Below are 7,438 nucleotides of genomic sequence, written 5' to 3'. Positions count from 1 at the left end.
CTCCCTCCTCTCCTTGCCCAGCGGAGCAGTTGCAGCAGACAGCCAGGCTGCCCAGAAGACTATTTGGTGGGTCTCCTGCACCGAGGTGGAAACCCAGCAAAGCCTGCTCTTTCTCCCCTGTATACCCCCGACCTACAAGGCGGCCCACCCAGACCCTCAAATCCCTGGGTTTGGCGAATCTTGCTGAGAGTGAGCAGTAGAAGGACTCTCCAAAGCTTCCAGTTTGCCACCTGGGAGAAGGTCACTTTCATTTGAGCAAAGGAGATAATAGGAGGTACCCTGCCGGTGTTCACTGCGAAGCTGGGGTGGCATGAGCCACAGTTGCTCTGGGAGGGTTATGGCACCTGGGGCTGGGTGGCTCGCCCTAAGCTTGCTCTGACAAAAGAGTTTTGAGTTGGTTTTTTGGATGAGCCTGCCAAGGAAGGCAGGCTCCTGCAGGAGTCTTGGAGGGTCGGATGCAGCGCCGGATGAGGATGAGGCATGGCAGAAGATGCGTTTGGCTCTGCAGACACTGCATCGGGCAGCAGGGGACTCTGGGAGGCTGGTGCAGCCAGAAGGCATGGCTCTTGACAGCTTTCTAGTAGAATCTCTGGAATTGTGCATGTGAGTGGGGATGCTGTTTGGGGTACCATTCCCAGAAAGCCTTCCCTAACCTCCCCAGTTGCGTGAGGTGCCCCCTCTGTCCCACAGCCCCCTGTGCTCCCCTCTGGTAGCACTCCCCATTCTACAATGAGATAGTCTGTTGATGTGTCTGTGCCCCCCGCCCCCCGAACTTTGAACTCCACCAGGGCACAGATCATGCCATCTATCTCTGGTCCTCCACACCTAGCCCTGGGCCTTGCTGACGCAGAGTAGGAATAACTAGGTGAATGAGAGAGAATGAATCCGTTGAGAAGCTGTACTTATTGTAACCCAGTTTTGATACTGGTTTCCTTTGTGTCTCAGATCACAATCAGATTTTTAATTAATGAAGATGTCACCACTTATTGAGTGTCAGAAGCCCCACCTTCATCCCCACCCCTACCCTGGGCTGAGACTGGTTCCAAAGGATTTGACTCCTCAGGTTGGACCCCACCCTTGCCTGGTCTGACATCCCACCCTGAAGCTGCTTTCTCCTCTAGCTTTCTCTTTCCCTTCTCTGGGCCCCCTGGGAGTGCTGTTCTCCAGAAGGGGATAGTGGGGGAGGAGAGAACCAGGGAGCTGTTGTCTTCTCTCTTTCCCATTCAGGGTCCCCTGCCACTTAACCAGCCTATAGTATTCATGGCCAGAAAGTTTGGTTGATGGCTTAACCATTTAGTTTTTATATAGGACACAACTTTAACATGTAGGTTCCTACCTACTGCACTGCTTGACCTGCCAATTCATTCATTTATTCATACTAGGCACTTTACATACCTTCCCACCACCCGTGTTCTCTCAGCATTTAGCACAAATGTGATGAGTTAGCTATTGGTGTAATTATTGGTCTGCTTTTGCTATGTAAACTCTGAGAGTGCAGGAACCAAGTCAGTCACCATTGTACCCCTGTGCCTGGTGGTTAACAAGTTTTAATGAATGAACTGAAGGATATAAATACTATTAACCCCGTTTTTCAGATGAAGAAACAGAAACTCAGAGAAACTAAATATTTGCCCAAATAACTCCTACTATAGGTGCCCCCACTACCACCAAAAACAGGACACTCTGTGTACTGTGGGGTATTTAACAAGGCATTTTTTTACTCTAGCCACAATAGGTGAAACAAACTGACAAACTCCTCTGATTGTGCCCCATTTTTGTTGGGGAAGGGGGTTCTGTGTGCCAGAAGCAGGCCTTTGTGCCTTGGTGAAAAGCACCTGCTGAAAGAATTGGGATCAGTCATTGCTCTACCCACAGGCATACCTTTGGTGAGGATCACTGGCTCCCACCACCACTTAGAACCCTATCTTAAATACTTAGAGTGGGTAAGTAAGGTGAAATTCAGTGTCATATGCCAAACCGAAGCCAAAGATGGCAAATGAGATCACTTTCAGTCCACATACAGGTTTAAATGCCTCAAGTCACATGTAGTTTTGTTTCTGTTTTTGTTTTGATTTGAGCCAGTATTTTTAAAAATCAAAGGTTTCCTGCAAAACTGGATTTGTGCCATCTCTTAAAATCTGGTGCTCCTGGGCCCACATTTCCAGGAGGCAGTAATCTGCAGTCTCTGAGAAGTGTCTGCCCTCTTTATCATATGAAGGACACCTGATCTGTGCCAGGCCCTGGACCAGCTGGAAATGCAGAAGTGAATCAGCCGTGGTCCCTCCTCACAAGGGGCTTATTTGGTCTAGAGACCAAATGAGTAAATGAGTTTGGTTTATAGTAGTTTGCGGTAAGGCTTAGAAGATCATTACTTCCTCTGAGTTAAGGCTTATAGGCCACTGGTTGCATCCAGTTTCCTTTGCTCATTTTCATAACCTGTACACATTTAAATGCAGGACTTTGAGCTTAATTGGAATCCCAAAAGTCCTTACTTCTAATTGATTAGGCCACTAAACTACATTGATACATTCACTAAAAACCCAAATCCTCATTTATTTCACAAGAAGACTAAAACAGTTACAGCCTTCTTAGCAAAGAAAAAAAAAAACACCCAACTTACAAAGCAGCTGGAGGAGGCAGTGAGACATAGTATTTAATGTTGCAGACTTGGGGTGAGCTTCCTGCTCATTCTCTTAGCTTTGTTGCTGTGGGCATGTTTCTTCCCTTCTTTAAGCCTCTTCTAGAGCTTCACCAGAGAATGTGGAGCAACCCACATAGCACCTAGTGCTCCTCACGCCAGAGCTAGAATTGGACGTGACGTGTGGCAGGGAGCCATTTGGCCATCCAAAGCCTGAGTGTTCTCACCTGCCAGCTCTGCTGGCTGTCTCTAGTTCTCTTGGACCACTCAGCTTGTAGTCCAGGTGCACACTCAGTAAACCCCCAGGAGACTTGCTAGACTGTAAACTGGCATTTGGTGGGGGTTGAGCTCATCCTGCCCTTCCCATTTCTCATCTCTACAGCATCACCTGGGACTTTGCCCAGCCTAGTTTAAAGGAACTCTAGAGACCTGGCTCCCCCACTGCTCAGAGTTAAACCTGCTCCCTCATGGGACTGGAGCAGATGATCAGCCAGTATCTTTATTAAAATCGTCTCATTATGTTTAATCCACTCAGCAAGTATTAACGATCTCTGTGCCAAGACCTTTATTCGGGGCACACAGATGAATGAGATAATCCCTATACCCTGGGACTTCCCCCTTAAAATCACTGCCCACCCAGCCATTTTCATTGCAGGTAGGAAGAAATGGTACTGAGGAGAGATCCTTGTCTCCTCTGGTTCTTTGTAAGCCAGTAGAGATTCACTATGTAGAAATGCCAAAAGTCTTTTGAAGATGAAGACTTACCTACTAAGATTTTAAAATTTTAAATTTCCGGACTTCCCTGGTTGGTCCAGCAGTTAAGATTCTGAGCTTCCAATGCAGGGAGCATGGGTTCAATTCCCGATCAGGGAACTAAGATCCCACATGCCATGCGGTACAGCGCAAAAAAAAATAATAATAATAATTAAAATTTTAAATTTCCTTAAAATGTCCCAGAGCTATAAGCTTAATAAATGATATCAGATGTACTATTAAGGTCCTAACACCTTTACTTACTAAACCTAGAATTTTTGAGAGCATGGGCTATGTTTTAATTCATTTCTGGTGTATTTATTACGCATGGTCCTTATGTGTTCAATGAATGGCTGTTAAACTAAATTATTATAAAAGAGATGTTAGGTTTCTAGCACTTTTTTCTTATCTGCCCGCACTGCTAGGCCAGGCTGGCAGTCATTCATTCAGGCACATTGCACACACACCATGCCCAGCCTTCCTCTCACCTGACCTGGCATTCATTTATTCTACCAACACTAATGGACACCTGATCTGTGCCAGGCCCTGGGCTAGCTGGGAATGCAGAAGTGAATCAGACATGGTCCCTGCCCACAGGGGCTCATGGTCTAAAGAACATACATATAATAATTGCAGTTAGGCTAGAAGAGCATCGCTTCCTCTGAGTTGAGTCAAATCCTAGATCCTAGTACATGCTTTTAGAAGTATTTCAGCCTTTTAGGTTTTTTTTATGTATAAAATGACAGTGATGCTGGGCTCACACTAGGGTTCAGCAAGTACTGCATGTCAAGCACTGAGCACAAGTGGTAGCTGTGATTATTATAGATGCTTTGTTCTGAGGATGCACAGACGTGATAGCCTAGAAAAAGCTTCTCAGAGCTGAGGCTTCAAGGTCAAGTAGAAGGTCCTCCAGAGAAGGTGAGAGAAAGTGTCTAACCAAAGCAAACAGCATAGACAAAGACCCAGAGGCTAGAACTGCCCAGCTTATGGAGAGTGGTGAGAGGTCTGGCTGGAGAGTTTAGCAGGTTCTTGAAAACCAAAAGGTTTGGGCTTTATCCTGTAGGCAATGAGGAATCAATGAAAGATTTTAAGTAGGAAAGTGAATGTGATGTGCTTCATTAAATTCTCTCTGATAGCATGGAAGTAATTCTCAGTGGGAGAGGCAGCTGTGATTGCTTGATTCTACCTCTACCTCTCCCTCACCCCAGCCTAACTAATAATCAGATCCCTTGTGCTTTGCTGGACCGTATCCCAGACCTAGAGTCTTTAGGTCTGAAGCCCAGCATCTATTGTTATTAAATTGCCCCAGGTGATTCTGATGTGTGGCTGGGTCTGGGAATTGCTGAACTGAGGGTGCCATGGGGATCTTTGCGGAGGCCTAGGCTATTCTTTAAAGAATGGGGCTTCCTGGGGGAGGAGAGAGCTTTTCCATAAGCAGGAGAAGAAACAGCCTTAGTTTTTTTTAAAAAAAACAAACTTTTCCTAGTTCTCCAGTTGTTGCCCATATTCTCCAACTGCTAATCTTTCTTCGTGTATGGAAACACGTGCTGCCACCTCTACTGAATGATTGGGATGCACTGATTCATGAGACACAGGCCCTGCCCTTGAAAAGCTGTCTTCTGTGGAGAAGACAGATTTTAATAATCATGATACACGTGATAAGCTCTCTACAAGAGACATGTAAAAAAGTGTTAGGGCATCCCAGAGCAAAGCACAGTTTATTTTGCCTGTGGACTTAGGAGAATGTAACACCCAAATTGAGCCTAAAAAGGAAGAGGCAGAGGGAACAGTGTGAGTGAAGATGTGAGTGCTTATGTATTGGAGAAGGGGAATGGATATTGTGGGAAGGAGTGGTTAATGGTTCTTCGTGGCAGAATATGCAGAGCAGAGAAGGACTGAGGAGAGGCATGCCTGTGTCCCGGGAAAGGCCCAGTGTTTGCACCCTTCAGTTCTGTGCCCATGTTCCCACCCTCATCCTTCAGACTCTAGGTGGATGAACATGGTGCAGTCCTATAGGCCACCTGTCCTTTATTTCCTACCCAAGGCTCTTAGCTATCCAGATCCCTTTGTGGTTTCCCCCTCCATTCTGAAGTGAATAGATATAGGGAAACTAAGACAGAAAGAAGGGCCCGGAAATATTGAAGGTTCTTATTAGGAAGTTGCAGCCAGAGAATGTGGGCTGGGTGGGGGGGGGGGCGGGGGTCAAAGAGACCTTGAAGGTCACCTGTCTAGTCTTCTGTCCTGTGCTTCAAGTAATAACTTTGGATTGGGCAAGTCTCACTTAGTAAGTTTCCCTGTCATTTCTTCCAGGACAGAAGAGGAAAGAAACTAACGGGTATTGAGCACCTACTGTGTGCCAGGCCCAGGCCAGGTACTTTATATAATTTATTTCCTTCTGTCCTCACCACTCTGTGAAGTATGGTTTTATTCTCATTTCATAAATGAGGAAATTGAGGCTCAAAGAAATTCAGTAATAATCCAAGATCATACTGAAAATGGCAGAACTGGGATTTGAACTCACAACAGTCTGTCTCCAAAGTTCATACTCTTCCACCCATGAGAACTCTGTGTTGCCATTACAGAGTAGTCGGTAATAAGGTTTGCCCAAGGTTCCAGGTAAATAAGAAGCAGCTTAGGCCTTCCTGTGGCTGATTACACCCAGGAGGCAGGTTTGACAGATGAACTAGCCTTGGCGGGTAGAGGGCCCCTGGGGTCAGAAAGACTCACTGCCCTATCCTTGACTCAGCTTGTACAACCGAAGAGAATTCTCCACAAAATGGCTTTATGTTGTGAAACTATTGTCCTACCTCTTGGAAGGACCTGAGCCAACAGCCTGAGTGGGAGTTCGGGTGAAAGCTCCAGGGCACTGAGGTTGTATCAGCTCCCTAAGAATTAACTACACCTCTGATGGCCAGCAGTAGAATGGTCTGAGATTCTTACCCATTAGTGGCCTGGAGTGACGCAGCCATGCCTTTTCAACATGGTATGTCGGGAAAGGGGCTGGTTTGGCTGTGTTTTAGTTTCTATCCTTTGTGTAGAGCAGCTGAGACATGAGCCAGATGGGCTTTAAGGATTCGTTCATTTATTCAGTGAATGCCTACTATGTGCCAGACCCAAGCCAAGCCTAGTTCCTGGATACACTTAAATGGCCGCAGTCTACTCCCTGCCCCCAAAGAGCTCCCATTCTACCAGGATTTGGAGTAGGCAGAAGATATGTCTATGGCACAATGTGATAGGTGCTATACTGAAATAATTCTACTCAGCCTGGTCCAGCAAAAGCTTCAACGACCTTTGACCAAGATTTTAGGGGATAAGTAGGAATTTCCTGAGGAGTAAAGCTGAGGTGCTGGGGTTTGAAGGGGCAAGGTGTATCTGAGGAACAGTATGAATAGAACCTATGGCTCTCAGGTGTTAAGCGTGGAAATGGAGTATGGAGAGGTCAGCTGGGGCCAAGTTATAAATGCCAGGGGCCAAAGGGTGCCCTGGTAGCGAGCTCCACCAGAAAGGAGCCTAGAGATCAAAGAGAGACTAAGGTAGGAAAGAGGAGGTAAAGGAAAGAGATCCTCAAACTGGATAGGTATGTGAGAAGGCACATAATAAGCTTATATTAAGTAGAGAAGCCCAATGTCCTAATCAGTTTTTAATTTATGTATTATTTTGTTTATTATAATTGTATGTTATTTTAATGTGTTCCTGCCTGATTCTCCAAAATGAATATGAGGCATCCTGGGAGTTTGGGAGCATTGACAACCCCGTGCATGAACCTGCCTGGTTTATGCATGTGTTCTTAAGGCAGGAACTCTATGGTTCACAGCACCTAGCACAATGGTTGGCACCAGGTAGGGGCCCTGAGAATGTTCGTTGAATGAGGGAATGAATGGGTGAACGGAAGAGTCAGTGGTAATGACTGGGCTGATAAGTTTTTCTAGGCTGGGGATTAAACATTTTCTCTGCTTTTGGAAGGGAATTTTAACTGTTGTCCTCTGCCTGCCTCAGTGACAAGGAGGCTTTTGGAGTTGGGTGACTTGAGAGTAGAGTGCTCTACTG

At 46.1% G+C, this 7,438-nt stretch overlaps 1 protein-coding gene across 1 annotated transcript in view; it reads left to right on the top strand.

Annotated features, from left to right (window-relative positions):
- FAM193B (family with sequence similarity 193 member B) overlaps window positions 1-7,438 on the top strand; it is a gene marked incomplete at its 5' end in the record, with an annotated part of 31,411 nt that overhangs the window by 691 nt on the left and 23,282 nt on the right.

This window comes from Grampus griseus, assembly GCF_964374135.1.
Source record: "Grampus griseus genome assembly, chromosome: 3".
In the NCBI taxonomy this organism is placed as follows: domain Eukaryota; kingdom Metazoa; phylum Chordata; class Mammalia; order Artiodactyla; family Delphinidae; genus Grampus; species Grampus griseus.
The sequence above is the reverse complement of the archived record's forward strand: the minus strand, read 5'-3'. Positions and strand labels throughout refer to the sequence as shown.